Source organism: Dendrobates tinctorius, unplaced genomic scaffold (genome assembly GCF_039654945.1).
Source record: "Dendrobates tinctorius isolate UK_male_01 unplaced genomic scaffold, ASM3965494v1 ptg000259l, whole genome shotgun sequence".
NCBI lineage: Eukaryota > Metazoa > Chordata > Amphibia > Anura > Dendrobatidae > Dendrobates > Dendrobates tinctorius.
The window spans coordinates 4,822,251-4,841,194 of NW_027361926.1; the positions used below are offsets into that span (position 1 = coordinate 4,822,251).

At 38.1% G+C, this 18,944-nt stretch overlaps 1 protein-coding gene across 5 annotated transcripts in view; it reads left to right on the forward strand.

The window, feature by feature from the left end:
* Window positions 1-18,944, forward strand: part of RHOG (ras homolog family member G) — a 179,986-nt gene that overhangs the window by 82,311 nt on the left and 78,731 nt on the right. Inside the window, exon 3 of one of the 5 annotated variants that reach the window (XM_073558841.1) lies at window positions 759-1,509. The exons of the other annotated variants lie outside the window; for them this stretch is intronic. The gene's annotated coding sequence lies outside the window, so the exon portion shown is untranslated. The remainder of the gene's footprint in view (window positions 1-758; window positions 1,510-18,944) is intronic. 5 annotated transcript variants of the gene reach the window in all.

Consider the following 18,944-nt stretch of genomic DNA (forward strand, 5'->3'; position numbering starts at 1 on the left):
ACGTGAATGACCCCATAGACTATAATAGGCACATGAGGCCTTACAGCGTGGTCATCAGTATTGGAGCAATAAGAAAAATTTCTTTCCTGACTCTGTGATAAAAGATCTACTTTTATATATAAGTAATACAAAGTTTAACAACTAAATTGTACTCGGCTGTGAACCAGGTCCCTCCTCAGATACAATACATGGAAGTCATGGGGGCAGATAAGGGTCTTCCCCAAACTGTTCCCATGAAGCTGAAGCTACACCTGTCCACATAGTCTTGTGCTTTCCCATCAGTGGAGCTGAGGGTCCGAGACCTCTCGCTTGCACTGCGCTATCTGACGCTCGGCATTGTGCTTGGTGATGTATGGCTGTTAGCTAATCAGTCTTTTTCTCGTTTACATCAGGGATGTCTGACATTCATTGTTCTGGTTCACAAATAAGGAGATTAGGAAATTGTTCAAATTGCATGTCCGGTAATAGGAACAATACTGTGTAATATGTTGAAAATAGAGACGATTTCTGGCATCTCATAGTCCTGAAAGAGTTAACAGTAATGGCTGCTGGGGAGCAGATCCATTCCAGATGTGACCTGGCTGCAGAGCCTCTGGAATGTCAGACATGGATGGGGTTAATCTCTGCAGCCTGGACCCGTCCAGATGTAATGGGCAGAGGAGGAGGAAGGGGCTCTGGAGCAGCTGAGGCTGGTGGTGGCTCTCTGCTACTTCTCCTTCTTAACTTCCTCCTCTCGCTCACTTCCTTCTGCTCTACAGAATATTACACACTGACTTCCCAGCCTGTGACGCCCTGGACACTTATTACTGGCATCTCCGCAGACTACTGCCCATTGATGAGCAAGACCAGCTCCTGACACCAGAGGACAACAGCTCCCAATACCAGGGAACGAACCGCTGCCAATCCCTAAGAAGAACAGGTCCCAATATCAAGGATACATCTCTGATCACCAAGAGACAGCTGCTGACACCAGAGGACAACAGCTCCCAAGACCAGAGAACAACACCTGACGCCAGAGAATAGCTCCTGCCTACATCAAAGGACATCACCAGACACCAAAGGACTTCTGACTCCAGAGAAAAGCTTCTGCCCCAGCCCCTAAGTAGCTCATACCCTCAAAGACCATCTCTTGCCCCTTGAATCCATCTCCAGTCACGAGGTCCACCTCCAACATCTTTGAGACCACATTCTTCTCCAATAGGCTAAGTGTGAAATACAAAAGTTTCTTCGTTGGCATCCAAGAACATTTTCTCTCTCCAAAAACCAAGTCCTTCTACCCAAATCCATCACTTCCAAGTAGAGACCATCCCTGAGAGCTACAGCATCTCCTGCAAGTCAAGACCACCCAGTGTCACCAGAGACAATTCCTGATATACAGAAGGCTCCTTTAGTCAACTGACCCAAGGACCAGAGCCTGAGTACTGAGGATCTACCTCCCTCCTGAGAGCTACACAACCCCTCTGGTCCTTATTTAGAAGACATCTGCCATCCTGTCCAGAGATATGAGAGGTAAGTGCATCCTCTAGCTTTGTAGATATTCACTTCGGAGATGACCAATATGAGTGAACCCAAGGCCGACCCACAACCTTTCAAGATCAGCATTCACGTATTGGGTGAAATATGTAGTGGAGCCTCTGCAGCTTATTATGAACTACAACTCCCTGCATGGTCTTGATAGTCAAAGGTTGGGAGTCACCAAAAAGATGAAAATTAGATTGGAAAGTACCAAACCTACTCTACGTTCATCAAAAGAACTCGCCCTGAGAGCTCGCAATCTAATCCGATTCCTAGCTATTCTATGGGACTATACTAATAAGATAATTAAAATGATAGATGTGCAATAGTGTGAACACCGGCGTATGGCACCATTGAGTAGTATGATGTTTGGTGTTCTAAAGTAGAACTGTGAATGAGAGCAATAACCGTGGTCAACCGTAATAAGAAGGAACCCAAACCGGTATGTACAGTGGCCATCATACTTTTCTAACAATCATTACTAAGCCATTACCCATTTCGCCTGCATTATATTTGTTATTCACATTCATGCAGTCATTACACTGAAGAAGGTCGGTGATTGACTGAAACGTTAGTTGTACTGCCTATGGATGGACATTAAAGATCATTTTGTTTCCACTTCACCCACAGTTGATGCTAAGTCTATTCTATTACAAAGTAGTACTGTGGCCCATCATATGTGCCCATGTGGGCAACCAGGGGTCACAGGGTTTGTTGAGAACTTGTGTTTGAGTGCAGACTAGTCCAGGTTGCCCAGCAGGCCCTTCTGTGAAGTGTTTGAGATGGAGTCGTGGCCTGCTAACATGTGACACGTATCTCAGGACCACGGAGAAGATACGATTATTAGGATATATTGGAACTAAGAGGTTAGAAAAGATGTAAGTGTCTGAACTGTGGGAATTGTAAAGTGTTCCAGAATGTGTTGGTGCCATAGAAATAAAATGATGAAGTATGGAAACTAACTACTATAAAGAAGTTGGGCATTGTCTCTAAAATATAGGGCAGGCAGCGGGAACAACTGCAAAACTGAAGGGTTTCCAATGGGAGACCCCAAACTTAGAGTAGAGCAATGGTGAGAGTTTTGGTCACACAATTCACACGTATAGAAAGGAGAAGCAGAGCGGCGCGCCCTGAGATCTCATGTACCGGATCCACAGCAGACAGGAAGTTACTCAAGAAGAAGGCCTCATTCTTCAGAGAGAGTGGCCCTGGGGTCTCCGCACTGAGGCCCCGCAACAGCCATATCCCAAATACAACAGACAAACATAATATAAAAAAAGAGAAATCACCAAAAAAGGTGTAAAGTCTATATAAAAAATACTAAAATACACTGTATCCATCATCTATATCTATTACCCTGTATCCATCATCTATATCTATTACACTGTATCCATCATCTATATCTATTACCCTGTATCCATCATCTATATCTATTAACCTGTATCCATCATCTATATCTATTACACTGTATCCATCATCTATATCTATTACCCTGTATCCATCATCTATATCTATTACCCTGTATCCATCATCTATATCTACTACACTGTATCCATCATCTATATTTATTACCCTGTATCCATCATCTATTCTATATCTATTACGCTGTATCCATCATCTATATCTATTACCCTGTATCCATCATCTATATCTACTACACTGTATCCATCATCTATATCTATTACCCTGTATCCATCATCTATATCTATTAACCTGTATCCATCATCTATATCTATTACACTGTATCCATCATCTATATCTATTACCCTGTATCCTCTCATCTATATCTATTACCCTGTATCCATCATCTATATCTACTACACTGTATCCATCATCTATATCTACTACACTGTATCCATCATCTATATCTACTACACTGTATCCATCTATATCTATTACCCTGTATCCATCATCTATATCTATTACACTGTATCCATCATCTATATCTATTACCCTGTATCCTCTCATCTATATCTATTACCCTGTATCCATCATCTATATCTATTACCCTGTATCCATCATCTATATCTATTACACTGTATCCATCATTTATATCTATTACCCTGTATCCATCATCTATATCTACTACACTGTATCCATCATCTATATTTATTACCCTGTATCCATCATCTATTCTATATCTATTACGCTGTATCCATCATCTATATCTATTACCCTGTATCCATCATCTATATCTACTACACTGTATCCATCATCTATATCTATTACCCTGTATCCATCATCTATATCTATTAACCTGTATCCATCATCTATATCTATTACACTGTATCCATCATCTATATCTATTACCCTGTATCCTCTCATCTATATCTATTACCCTGTATCCATCATCTATATCTATTACACTGTATCCATCATCTATATCTACTACACTGTATCCATCATCTATATCTACTACACTGTATCCATCTATATCTATTACCCTGTATCCATCATCTATATCTATTACACTGTATCCATCATCTATATCTATTACCCTGTATCCTCTCATCTATATCTATTACCCTGTATCCATCATCTATATCTATTACCCTGTATCCATCATCTATATCTATTACCCTGTATCCATCATCTATATCTATTACCCTGTATCCATCATCTATATCTATTATGCTGTATCCATCATCTATTCTATATCTATTACCCTGTATCCATCATCTATATCTATTACCCTGTATCCATCATCTATATCTATTACACTGTATCCATCATCTATATCTATTACCCTGTATCCATCATCTATTCTATATCTATTACGCTGTATCCATCATCTATATCTATTACCCTGTATCCATCATCTATATCTATTACCCTGTATCCATCATCTATATCTATTACACTGTATCCATCATCTATATCTATTACCCTGTATCCTCTCATCTATATCTATTACCCTGTATCCATCATCTATATCTATTACACTGTATCCATCATCTATATCTACTACACTGTATCCATCATCTATATCTACTACACTGTATCCATCATCTATATCTATTACCCTGTATCCATCATCTATATCTATTACACTGTATCCATCATCTATATCTATTACACTGTATCCATCATCTATATCTATTACCCTGTATCCATCATCTATATCTATTACGCTGTATCCATCATCTATATCTATTACCCTGTATCCATCATCTATATCTATTACCCTGTATCCTCTCATCTATATCTATTACCCTGTATCCATCATCTATATCTATTACACTCTATCCATCATCTATATCTACTACACTGTATCCATCATCTATATCTACTACACTGTATCCATCATCTATATCTACTACACTGTATCCATCATCTATATTTATTACCCTGTATCCATCATCTATATCTATTACGCTGTATCCATCATCTATATCTATTACCCTGTATCCATCATCTATATCTATTACCCTGTATCCATCATCTATATCTATTACCCTGTATCCATCATCTATATCTATTACCCTGTATCCATCATCTATATCTATTACCCTGTATCCATCATCTATATCTATTACGCTGTATCCATCATCTATATCTATTACGCTGTATCCATCATCTATATCTATTACGCTGTATCCATCATCTATATCTATTACCCTGTATCCATCATCTATATCTATTACACTGTATCCATCATCTATATCTATTACCCTGTATCCATCATCTATATCTATTACCCTGTATCCATCATCTATATTTATTACCCTGTATCCATCATCTATATCTATTACCCTGTATCCATCATCTATATCTATTACCCTGTATCCATCATCTATATCTATTACGCTGTATCCATCATCTATATCTATTACCCTGTATCCATCATCTATATCTATTACGCTGTATCCATCATCTATATCTATTACGCTGTATCCATCATCTATATCTATTACGCTGTATCCATCATCTATATCTATTACCCTGTATCCATCATCTATATCTATTACCCTGAATCCATCATCTATATCTATTACCCTGTATCCATCATCTATATCTATTACGCTGTATCCATCATCTATATCTATTACGCTGTATCCATCATCTATATCATTACGCTGTATCCATCATCTATATCTATTACCCTGTATCCATAATCTATATCTATTACGCTGTATCCATCATCTATATCTGTTACCCTGTATCCATCTATATCTATTACCCTGTATCCATCATCTATATCTATTACCCTGTATCCATCATCTATATCTATTACACTGTATCCATCATCTATATCTATTACCCTGTATCCATCATCTATATCTATTACACTGTATCCATCATCTATATCTATTACCCTGTATCCATAATCTATATCTATTACGCTGTATCCATCATCTATATCTATTACCCTGTATCCATCATCTATATCTATTACCCTGTATCCATCATCTATATCTATTACCCTGTATCCATAATCTATATCTATTACGCTGTATCCATCATCTATATCTATTACGCTGTATCCATCATCTATATCTATTACGCTGTATCCATCATCTATATCTATTACACTGTATCCATCATCTATATCTACTACACTGTATCCATCATCTATATCTATTACCCTGTATCCATCATCTATATCTATTATGCTGTATCCATCATCTATATCTATTACGCTGTTTCCATCATCTATATCTGTTGTGAGTTCATTTTCCCCTTCGTCACTGAGGTCTGGTGAACTCCCTTTTCTGGTAAAGGAAGGTAATGAGCCTGATTATCAGGCACCTGAGCCTAATGAGGATGACTGGCTGAGTGGAGTCACTGACTGGATATAAGGCTGCCGACGCCCTTCTGCCCTGCGGGTGATTTCTCCGTGGACTTCTAGGACACCAGTCTGATTCCTGCTTCCCTAAAGCTAAGTTTCTGCTTTGCCTGTTTGCATTTATGTTTTGTGTTTGTTTTCCTTGCTTTTCTGGATTCTGCCATTCCCTGCTGGGATGAGCTGAATCTTCTTTTGCCGGTTGCTCTGTCTTCAGAATATTCCTGAGTACTGACATAGCTTTTTTGAAGCCTAGCGTCTTCAGGGCCTTTTTCACTGTCAGTCTGTTGGCTCTTATTTTCATAGGGTTTTTCACGGATTGCAGACAGCAGCCTTCCTGTCCTTTCCTATCTAGGTAGTTTGGGCCCCGTCTTTGCTCAGTCTATCTTTCTGTCTGTGTTAGTGTTTTCATCTTGCTTCACCGTCATTATATGTTGGGGGCTGCCTATTGCTTTGGGGTCTGCTCTGGGGCAGTTTAGATTTCCCCTTTCTTTCTTTAGGCCTATTTAATTCTCCGGCTGTGATCGAGGGGTCTAGGGCATCGTAGGAACCCCCCACGGCTACCGTTAGTTGTTGTGATAGGATCAGGGGTCTGCAATCCGATAGCTGCCAACCTCTCTGGTTTTCTGGACTTAGCTAGCATTTTTGTTTTTGCCTCCTACGGTGACTCAATCATAACAGAATCACCCGCCATACCGCAGATCCTAGGGTACTCAATAGCAGGAAAGAATTGTGTTTAAAAAAAAAAAAAAAAAGTGTGTGTATATTCTTTCCTCTATATCTCTGAGGCCGTAGGGGGAATTTTTTTTTTCTCTCTATGGAGATAAAGCAATTGTCTGATCGTGTGGAGCAGCTCGCTGCGGAAGTGCTGGGAATTTACGCCTACCTTGCTCGTTCGCATGCTGTTGAACCAAAGATCCCCACACCTGATGTATTTTTTGGGGATCGATCTAAATTTTTGAGTTTCAAAAATAATTGTAAATTATTTTTTGCCTTGAAGCCTAACTCGTCAGGGAGCTCCGCGCAGCAGGTTAAAATTGTCATCTCTTTGCTGCGTGGCGATCCCCAGGATTGGGCGTTTTCTTTGAAACCAGATGATCCTATTCTGACTAATGTGAACGCATTCTTTCAAGCTTTGGGGTTGTTGTATGATGAACCTAATGCTATTGATCAGGCTGAAAAGACCCTGTTGGCATTAAGCCAGGGTCAGGATTCGGCAGAGTTGTACTGTCAAAAATTCCGAAAGTGGGCGGTCCTTACTACCTGGAATGATGGTGCCTTGGCAGCCCTCTTTCGGAAGGGTTTGTCAGAAACTGTAAAAGATACTATGGTGGGATTTCCTGTTCCCTCTGGTCTTGACGATTCTATGTAATTAGCCATTCAGGTGGATCGGCGTTTACGTGAACGCAAAACTACACGAGAGATGTTGCCACCTGTTGAACAAATGTCTGAACCTATGCAATGTGATAGAGTTTTGTCTAAGGCGCAACGTCAGGAGTTCAGAAGGCGTAATAAGCTGTATTTTTTCTGTGGAGATGCCTCGCATATTATTTCTGTTTGTCCTAAACGAGAGAAACGCTTTGCACACACGTTTTCTGTTGGTGGTGTTCAACCTAAGTTTCTTCTGGCAATTACTCTGATCTGCTCCCTGTCCACATTTTCTGCCAAGGCTTTTGTGGATTCGGGAGCAGCGCTAAACCTAATGGACTTGGATTTTGCTAAACGTTGTGGATTTCCGATGACACCTCTGCAGACGCGTATCCCTTTGAGGGGGATTGATGCTACTCCTTTGGCTAAAAATAAACCTCAGTTTTGGACCCAGGTGGTCATGCGGGTCGCCCCAGACCATCAAGAAAATTGCAGATTTTTGGTGTTGCATGGTCTGCATGATGCCATTGTTCTGGGGTTTCCCTGGTTGCGAATTCATAATCCAGTTTTGGATTGGAAGTCTGTGTCTGTGGTGAGTTGGGGTTGTCGGTGTGCCTTTAGTGATGCTCCTGTTTTCTCCACCTCTCCCCAGTCGCATGATGTTCCTGACTATTTGGCGGACTTTTATGATGTATTTAGTGAGAATGAGTCTGCGTCCTTGCCTCCTCATAGGAGTTATGACTGTGCAATTGAACTAAGCCCGGGGTGTAAATTTCCCAAGGGTCGGCTCTTCAATTTATCTGTACCCGAGCACGAGGCTATGCGGTCCTATATTAAGGAGGCGTTGGAGAAGGGTCATATTAGACCATCCTCTTCACCCTTAGGTGCCGTTTTTTTTTTTGTGGCCAAAAAGGATGGTTCTTTAAGGCCTTGTATTGATTATCGTGCCCTCAATAAAATTACTATTAAATATCAGTATCCGTTACCCCTGATTTCGGATCTATTCTCTAGAGTTAGAGGTGCTTGCTGGTTTACCAAGCTTGACCTCAGGGGGGCGTATAATCTTATCCGCATTAAGCAGGGGGATGAATGGAAGACGGCGTTTAATACTCCGGAGGGACATTTTGAGTACCTGGTGATGCCTTTTGGGCTCACTAAATCCCCTTCTGTCTTCCAGTGCTTCATGAACGATATTTTCCGAGACTTTGTCGATAAATTTTTGATTATCTATCTGGATGATATTTTGATCTTCTCAAAGGATTGGGATTCTCATGTGGAACATATTCGGACTGTGTTCCGGATCTTGAGGGAGAATTCCCTGTATATCAAAGGATCGAAATGCCTTTTTGGAGTACAGAGGATTTCATTTTTGGGATTTATTTTGTCTCCGTCAACTATTGAAATGGACCCGGCCAAGGTACAGGCCATTTATGATTGGGTTCAGTCCACTTCTTTGAAGGCCCTCCAGAAGTTTTTGGGGTTTGCTAATTTTTATCGGAAATTTATAGCAAAATTTTCTAGTATTGCCAAGCCATTGACTGATCTGACTAAGAAGGGTGCTGATGTGTTGAATTGGTCTCCGGAGGCTGTTGCTTCCTTTCAGGAGCTGAAGCGAAGATTTACCTCCGACCCGGTTTTGCGGCAACCGGATGTCTCACTCCCGTTCCAGGTAGAGGTGGATGCTTCTGAGATTGGTGCAGGAGCTGTTTTGTCCCAAAAGGATCCTGTAACATCTAAAATGAATCCCTGTGCTTTCTTTTCCCGAAAGTTCTCTCCATCTGAACGTAACTATGATGTGGGGAATCGGGAACTGTTGGCCATGAAATGGGCATTTGAGGAGTGGAGACATTGGTTGGAGGGAGCTAAACATCAAGTTGTGGTCCTCACTGACCACAAGAATTTGATTTACCTAGAGTCGGCTAAACGCTTGAACCCTAGACAGGCTAGGTGGGCCTTGTATTTTACACGTTTTGATTTTGTGGTCTCTTTTCTTCCTGAAACTAAGAATGTCAAGGCAGACGCCCTCTCTAGGAGTTTCTTTGCTGATTCTCCTGTGGTGACCAAGCCTGCTACCATCTTAGGCGAAGGGGTAGTTCTTTCTGCCATCTCGCCCGATTTGAGACTTGCTCTGCAAGAGTTCCATGAGGACAAACCTGAGCGTTGTCCCAGTGGAAAGTTGTATGTTCCTGACCAGTGGTAGAAGAGAGTGATGTGTGAAGTTCATTGCTCTGCATTGGCTGGTCATCCAGGTATTTTTGGTACTAGAGATCTGGTGAGTCGCTCTTTTTGGTGGCCCACCTTGTCTCATGATGTCAGGAATTTTGTGCAGTCCTGTGGGACTTGCTCCCGGTTTAAATCTTGTTCTTGCTCTAGTGGGTTGTTGATGCCTTTGCCGGTCCCCAGGAGGCCATGGACCCATATTTCAATGGATTTCATCTCTGATATGCCGGTCTCTCAAAGAATGACTGTTATTTGGGTGATTTGTGATAGGTTCTCTAAGATGGTTCATCTTGTACCACTCCCTAAGCTGCCATCTTCCTCTGAGTTGGTGCCCCTGTTTTTGCAACAGGTGGTTCGCTTGCACGGGATTCCTGAGAACATTGTATCTGACAGAGGAGTTCAGTTTGTGTCTAGATTTTGGAGGACTTTCTGTTCCAAGCTGGGAATTCAGTTGTCCTTCTCCTCTGCTTTTCACCCTCAGACCAATGGGCAGACAGAGAGAACAAACCAGACCTTGGAGTCCTATTTGAGATGTTTTATTTCCGCTGATCAGGATGATTGGGTTTCATTTTTGCCCTTGGCCGAATTTGCTTTAAATAATAGAGCTAGCTCTGCCACTTTGATGTCACCTTTTTTTTGTAACTTTGGGTTTCATCCTCGATTTTCTTCAGGGCAGGTGGAGCCTTCTGCCTGCCCAGGTGTTGACACTGTGGTGGAGAGATTGCACCAGATCTGGGACCAAGTGGTGGATAAGTTATCTCTCTCCCAGGAAAAGGCCCAGCGGTTTTCCAATCGACATAGGACCATTGGTCCCCAGTTTAAGATTGGTGATATGGTGTGGTTATCTTCAAAAAATATTGCTATGAAGGTGGCTTCTCCTAAGTTTAAGCCTAGATTTATTGGACCTTACAAGATTTTGGAGATTATTAATCCGGTCTCTTTTCGTTTGGCTCTTCCTGTCACATTTAAAATCCATAATGTGTTCCATAAGTCCTTGTTGAAGAGGTTTGTTGAACCAGTTGTTCCTGGGGTGGCACCTCCAGACCCTGTATTGGTTGAAGGTAACATGGAATATGAGGTAGAGAAAATACTGGATTCCCGTCTGGCTAGACGGAGACTCCAGTATTTGGTTAAGTGGAAGGGTTATGGTCAGGAGGATAATTCCTGGGTCTCTACCTCTGATATTCATGCCAAAAGATTGGTGCGTGCCTTTCATCGGGCTCACCCTGATCACCCTGGTGGCGTGGTTGAGGGTTCGGTGACCCCTCCTCAAGGGGGAGGTACTGTTGTGAGTTCATTTTCCCCTTCGTCACTGAGGTCTGGTGAACTCCCTATTCTGGTAAAGGAAGGTAATGAGCCTGATTATCAGGCACCTGAGTCTAATGAGGATGACTGGCTGAGTGGAGTCACTGATTGGATATAAGGCTGCCGACGCCCTTCTGCCCTGCGGGTGATTTCTCTGTAGACTTCTAGGACACCAGTCTGATTCCTGCTTCCCTAAAGCTAAGTTTCTGCTTTGCCTGTTTGCATTTATGTTTTGTGTTTGTTTTCCTTGCTTTTCTGGATTCTGCCATTCCCTGCTGGGATGAGCTGAATCTCCTTTTGCCGGTTGCTCTGTCTTCAGAATATTCCTGAGTACTGACATAGCTTTTTTGAAGCCTAGCGTCTTCAGGGCCTTTTTCACTATCAGTCTGTTGGCTCTTATTTTCATAGGGTTTTTCACAGATTGCAGACAGTAGCCTTCCTGTCCTTTCCTATCTAGGTAGTTTGGGCCCCGTCTTTGCTCAGTCTATCTTTCTGTCTGTGTTAGTGTTTTCATCTTGCTTCACCGTCATTATATTTTGGGGGCTGCCTATTGCTTTGGGGTCTGCTCTGGGGCAGTTTAGATTTCCCCTTTCTTTCTTTAGGCCTATTTAATTCTCCGGCTGTGATCGAGGGGTCTAGGGCATCGTAGGAACCCCCCACGGCTACTGTTAGTTGTTGTGATAGGATCAGGGGTCTGCAATCCGATAGCTGCCAACCTCTCTGGTTTTCTGGACTTAGCTAGCATTTTTGTTTTTGCCTCCTACGGTGACTCAATCATAACATATATCTATTACCCTGTATCCATCATCTATATCTATTACCCTGTATCCAACATTTATATCTATTACGCTGTTTCCATCATCTATATCTATTACACTGTATCCATCATCTATATCTATTACCCTGTATCCATCATCTATATCTATTACGCTGTATCCATCATCTATATCTATTACACTGTATCCATCATCTAAATCTATTACACTGTATCCATCATCTATATCTATTACACTGTATCCATCATTTATATCTATTACGCTGTTTCATCATCTATATCTATTACACTGTATCCATCATCTATATATATTACGCTGTATCCATCATCTATATCTATTACACTGTATCCATTATCTATATTTATTACACTGTATCCATCATCTATATCTATTACACTGTATCCATCATTTATATCTATTACGCTGTTTCATCATCTATATCTGTTACACTGTATCCATCATCTTTATTTATTACCCTGTATCCATCATCTATATCTATTACGCTGTATCCATCATCTATATCTATTACCCTGTATCCATCATTTATATCTATTACCCTGTATCCATCATCTATATCTATTACGCTGTATCCATCATTTATATCTATTATGCTGTATCCATCATCTATATCTATTACCCTGTATCCATCATCTATATCTATTACGCTGTATCCATCATCTATATCTATTACCCTGTATCCATCATTTATATCTATTACCCTGTATCCATCATCTATATCTATTACGCTGTATCCATCATTTATATCTATTATGCTGTATCCATCATCTATATCTATTACCCTGTATCCATCATCTATATCTATTACCCTGTATCCATCATTTATATCTATTACCCTGTATCCATCATCTATATCTATTACCCTGTATCCATCATCTATATCTATTACGCTGTATCCATCATCTATATCTATTACCCTGTATCCATCATCTATATCTATTATACTGTATCCATCATTTATATCTATAACCCTGTATCCGTCATCTATATCTATTACCCTGTATCCATCATTTATATCTATTACCCTGTATCCATCATCTATATCTATTACACTGTATCCATCATTTATATCTATAACCCTGTATCCATCATCTATATTTATTACACTGTATCCATCATCTTTATTTATTACCCTGTATCCATCATCTATATCTATTACCCTGTATCCATCATCTATATCTATTACGCTGTATCCATCATTTATATCTATTACCCTGTATCCATCATCTATATCTATTACCCTGTATCCATCATCTATATCTATTACCCTGTATCCATCATCTATATCTATTACGTTGTATCCATCATTTATATCTATTACCCTGTATCCATCATCTATATCTATTACCCTGTATCCATCATCTATATCTATTACCCTGTATCCATCATCTATATCTATTACACTGTATCCATCATTTATATCTATAACCCTGTATCCATCATCTATATTTATTACACTGTATCCATCATCTTTATTTATTACCCTGTATCCATCATCTATATCTATTACCCTGTATCCATCATCTATATCTATTACCCTGTATCCATCATCTATATCTATTACGCTGTATCCATCATTTATATCTATTACCCTGTATCCATCATCTATATTTATTACACTGTATCCATCATCTTTATTTATTACCCTGTATCCATCATCTATATCTATTACCCTGTATCCATCATCTATATCTATTACCCTGTATCCATCATCTATATCTATTACCCTGTATCCATCATCTATATCTATTACGCTGTATCCATCATTTATATCTATTACCCTGTATCCATCATCTATATCTATTACCCTGTATCCATCATCTATATCTATTACGCTGTATCCATCATCTATATCTATTACCCTGTATCCATCATCTATATTTATTACACTGTATCCATCATCTTTATTTATTACCCTGTATCCATCATCTATATCTATTACCCTGTATCCATCATCTATATCTATTACCCTGTATCCATCATCTATATCTATTACGCTGTATCCATCATCTTTATTTATTACCCTGTATCCATCATCTATATCTATTACCCTGTATCCATCATCTATATCTATTACGTTGTATCCATCATTTATATCTATTACCCTGTATCCATCATCTATATCTACTACACTGTATCCATCATCTATATCTATTACCCTGTATCCATCATCTATATCTATTACCCTGTATCCATCATCTATATCTATTACGCTGTATCCATCATCTTTATTTATTACCCTGTATCCATCATCTATATCTATTACCCTGTATCCATCATCTATATCTATTACGTTGTATCCATCATTTATATCTATTACCCTGTATCCATCATCTATATCTACTACACTGTATCCATCATCTATATCTATTACGCTGTATCCATCATCTATATCTATTACCCTGTATCCATCATCTATATCTATTACCCTGTATCCATCATCTATATCTATTACACTGTATCCATCATTTATATCTATAACCCTGTATCCATCATCTATATTTATTACACTGTATCCATCATCTTTATTTATTACCCTGTATCCATCATCTATATCTATTACCCTGTATCCATCATCTATATCTATTACGCTGTATCCATCATTTATATCTATTACCCTGTATCCATCATCTATATCTATTACCCTGTATCCATCATCTATATCTATTACGCTGTATCCATCATTTATATCTATTACACTGTATCCATCATTTATATCTATTACCCTGTATCCATCATCTATATCTATTACACTGTATCCATCATCTTTATTTATTACCCTGTATCCATCATCTATATCTATTACCCTGTATCCATCATCTATATCTATTACCCTGTATCCATCATCTATATCTATTACCCTGTATCCATCATCTATATCTATTACCCTGTATCCATCATCTATATCTATTACACTGTATCCATCATCTATATCTATTACCCTGTATCCATCATCTATATCTATTACACTGTATCCATCATTTATATCTATTACCCTGTATCCATCATCTATATCTATTACACTGTATCCATCATCTTTATTTATTACCCTGTATCCATCATCTATATCTATTACCCTGTATCCATCATCTATATCTATTACGCTGTATCCATCATTTACTGTATATCTATTACCCTGTATCCATCATCTATATCTATTACGCTGTATCCATCATTTATATCTATTACCCTGTATCCATCATCTATATCTATTACGCTGTATCCATCATTTATATCTATTACCCTGTATCCATCATCTATATCTATTACGCTGTATCCATCATTTATATCTATTACCCTGTATCCATCATTTATATCTATTACCCTGTATCCATCATCTATATCTATTACGCTGTATCCATCATCTATATCTATTACGCTGTATCCATCATTTATATCTATTACGCTGTATCCATCATTTATATCTATTACACTGTATCCATCATCTATATCTATTACCCTGTATCCATCATTTATATCTATTACCCTGTATCCATCATCTATATCTATTACGCTGTATCCATCATCTATATCTATTACGCTGTATCCATCATTTATATCTATTACGCTGTATCCATCATTTATATCTATTACCCTGTATCCATCATTTATATCTATTACCCTGTATCCATCATCTATATCTATTACGCTGTATCCATCATTTATATCTATTACGCTGTATCCATCATTTATATCTATTACGCTGTATCCATCATCTATATCTATTACCCTGTATCCATCATTTATATCTATTACCCTGTATCCATCATCTATATCTATTATGCTGTATCCATCATTTATATCTATTACGCTGTATCCATCATCTATATCTATTACGCTGTATCCATCATTTATATCTATTATGCTGTATCCATCATCTATATCTATTACCCTGTATCCATCATCTATATCTATTACCCTGTATCCATCATCTATATCTATTACGCTGTATCCATCATTTATATCTATTACGCTGTATCCATCATCTATATCTATTACCCTGTATCCATCATCTATATCTATTACGCTGTATCCATCATTTATATCTATTACCCTGTATCCATCATCTATATCTATTACCCTGTATCCATCATCTATATCTATTACCCTGTATCCATCATCTATATCTATTACCCTGTATCCATCATCTATATCTATTACCCTGTATCCATCATCTATATCTATTACACTGTATCCATCATCTATATCTATTACCCTGTATCCATCATCTATATCTATTACACTGTATCCATCATTTATATCTATTACCCTGTATCCATCATCTATATCTATTACACTGTATCCATCATCTTTATTTATTACCCTGTATCCATCATCTATATCTATTACCCTGTATCCATCATCTATATCTATTACGCTGTATCCATCATTTACTGTATATCTATTACCCTGTATCCATCATCTATATCTATTACGCTGTATCCATCATTTATATCTATTACCCTGTATCCATCATCTATATCTATTACGCTGTATCCATCATTTATATCTATTACCCTGTATCCATCATCTATATCTATTACGCTGTATCCATCATTTATATCTATTACCCTGTATCCATCATTTATATCTATTACCCTGTATCCATCATCTATATCTATTACGCTGTATCCATCATCTATATCTATTACGCTGTATCCATCATTTATATCTATTACGCTGTATCCATCATTTATATCTATTACACTGTATCCATCATCTATATCTATTACCCTGTATCCATCATTTATATCTATTACCCTGTATCCATCATCTATATCTATTACGCTGTATCCATCATCTATATCTATTACGCTGTATCCATCATTTATATCTATTACGCTGTATCCATCATTTATATCTATTACCCTGTATCCATCATTTATATCTATTACCCTGTATCCATCATCTATATCTATTACGCTGTATCCATCATTTATATCTATTACGCTGTATCCATCATTTATATCTATTACGCTGTATCCATCATCTATATCTATTACCCTGTATCCATCATTTATATCTATTACCCTGTATCCATCATCTATATCTATTATGCTGTATCCATCATTTATATCTATTACGCTGTATCCATCATCTATATCTATTACGCTGTATCCATCATTTATATCTATTATGCTGTATCCATCATCTATATCTATTACCCTGTATCCATCATCTATATCTATTACCCTGTATCCATCATCTATATCTATTACGCTGTATCCATCATTTATATCTATTACGCTGTATCCATCATCTATATCTATTACCCTGTATCCATCATCTATATCTATTACGCTGTATCCATCATTTATATCTATTACGCTGTATCCATCATCTATATCTATTACACTGTATCCATCATCTATATCTATTACCCTGTATCCATCATTTATATCTATTACGCTGTATCCATCATTTATATCTATTACGCTGTATCCATCATTTATATCTATTACGCTGTATCCATCATCTATATCTATTACCCTGTATCCATCATTTATATCTATTACCCTGTATCCATCATCTATATCTATTATGCTGTATCCATCATTTATATCTATTACGCTGTATCCATCATCTATATCTATTACGCTGTATCCATCATTTATATCTATTATGCTGTATCCATCATCTATATCTATTACCCTGTATCCATCATCTATATCTATTACCCTGTATCCATCATCTATATCTATTACGCTGTATCCATCATTTATATCTATTACGCTGTATCCATCATCTATATCTATTACACTGTATCCATCATCTATATCTATTACGCTGTATCCATCATTTATATCTATTACGCTGTATCCATCATTTATATCTATTACCCTGTATCCATCATCTATATCTATTACCCTGTATCCATCATTTATATCTATTACGCTGTATCCATCATCTATATCTATTACACTGTATCCATCATCTATATCTATTACCCTGTATCCATCATCTATATCTATTACCCTGTATCCATCATCTATATCTATTACGCTGTATCCATCATTTATATCTATTATGCTGTATCCATCATCTATATCTATTACCCTGTATCCATCATCTATATCTATTACGCTGTATCCATCATTTATATCTATTACGCTGTATCCATCATTTAAATCCCAAATTTAGACCAAAATTATAAAGGACACACCTCAAGCTATGATAAACACCAAAAAAACAGAAGTGTGAAACCAAGATGTAATTAAAATGAAATGTTTATTAAATACAAATAAAAAAGAATAAAAATTACATTAGCATGAAGGGACAGAAACTGAACAGACTTCAGACTTTTTAGACTTATAACGAAATGAGTATGAGATCACATATAGTTAGGTGATAAGTATAGGACAAAATAGCCACATTACATAGGGATTTAAAAAAAAGATAAAGTGCTAAAAAATGAAATATATCCAAATAGGACCTAGTGAGTCATATACTGTACATTGCTTACAGAAAATGTAGGTTACTGCCACATGGCTGTAAAACTAACATGAAAACGTCATAAGTACATGGTAATAAACAAAATATAACGTGCAATAGTGCAAGGGTTAATTACAATGACAATAAGCGGATTATAAGGTGCAATCACGTGAGGATGGAATGGAAGTATAGGCTTTGTGATGCACATAATAGTGCAAGTGCCCAATGTGCTATCAACTAGCTATAAGACCATGAATTCAAGCATCCATCAAAGCTGACCGTCACTGAGAGGCATAGTTACCGTGTAGACCAGGCAAGGAGAAAGCCCCGACGCACGTTTCGCTTGTAGCTTCTTCCAGGGGGACGTATGTATCCATCATTTGTATCATAATACTTTTATTTCTCTGCACCAACATATTCTGCAGCACTTTACATTTGAGAGGTGACTTGTATAGACAATAAAAAACACTACAGAATAACAATAATCACATAAATCAACAGATACCAAGAGGAATGAGAGCCCTGCT